The sequence below is a fragment of the Giraffa tippelskirchi genome, chromosome X, assembly GCF_054371585.1.
Source record: "Giraffa tippelskirchi isolate mGirTip1 chromosome X, T2T-mGirTip1v1.2.pri, whole genome shotgun sequence".
Lineage (NCBI taxonomy): Eukaryota > Metazoa > Chordata > Mammalia > Artiodactyla > Giraffidae > Giraffa > Giraffa tippelskirchi.
Window position 1 is genome coordinate 127,276,910 of NC_137289.1, and position 786 is coordinate 127,277,695.

The window sequence follows — 786 nt, forward strand, 5'->3', positions numbered from 1 at the left end:
CCAGGCTCCCAGTGCAGGGGGCCTAGGTTCTATCCCTGGTCAGGGAACTAGACCACACGTGCCACAGATAAATCCAGCACAGCCAAATAAATAAATAAATAAAAAGAAAATAAGGAAAAGGAAATGTCAAATGTTCAAAGTACTTGTTAAAAAAAAAGAAAAGGGTATGTCTCAGGTTGGGGGGAGAACAACAGTATGAGTGCTAAAGTAGTTTAGAGCAGGAGTCTATTCCCAGCTGTCATTTACCAGCCATATGTATTTCAGCACAAAACCAAACTCTAACTCTTTGAGCCTTGGGCTCCCCACTGTGAAGTAGTCGTGATAAGTCCTTTCTTGTCAGATTGGTGGAATATAAGTACTTATGGAAAGCTTCTGTCATGGCACCTGTCTCTATTGAGACATTAGGAGCAATGTCAGTTATTACTATGATTATCTTCACCTCAGATGTTACATCAGCTAGATTATTTTTGATCTATCAGATGTTAGAAATTATGCAGTGTTCCAAGTTGAAAAAAAAAAGACCCAACCTCCCAAATCAGCCAAAATTCCACTTAGCAATGAAACCAAAGTAATATGTTGTCTCCAACCCCTCTTTATCCTGCTTCTTTCTTGTTCTTCTTGAAGTAGAATGTATCTCAGCCTCTTCCATAGAATGACAGCATCTCTGAGAAACTATAATGGATGGAGGCTAGGACTTGTTTTGACTAAACATCACCAGTACAAGCATGAAGACTTCTTAAGAGCAGATTCTCAATGTTTGTGTAAAAGAAGAGCCACAAATAAATC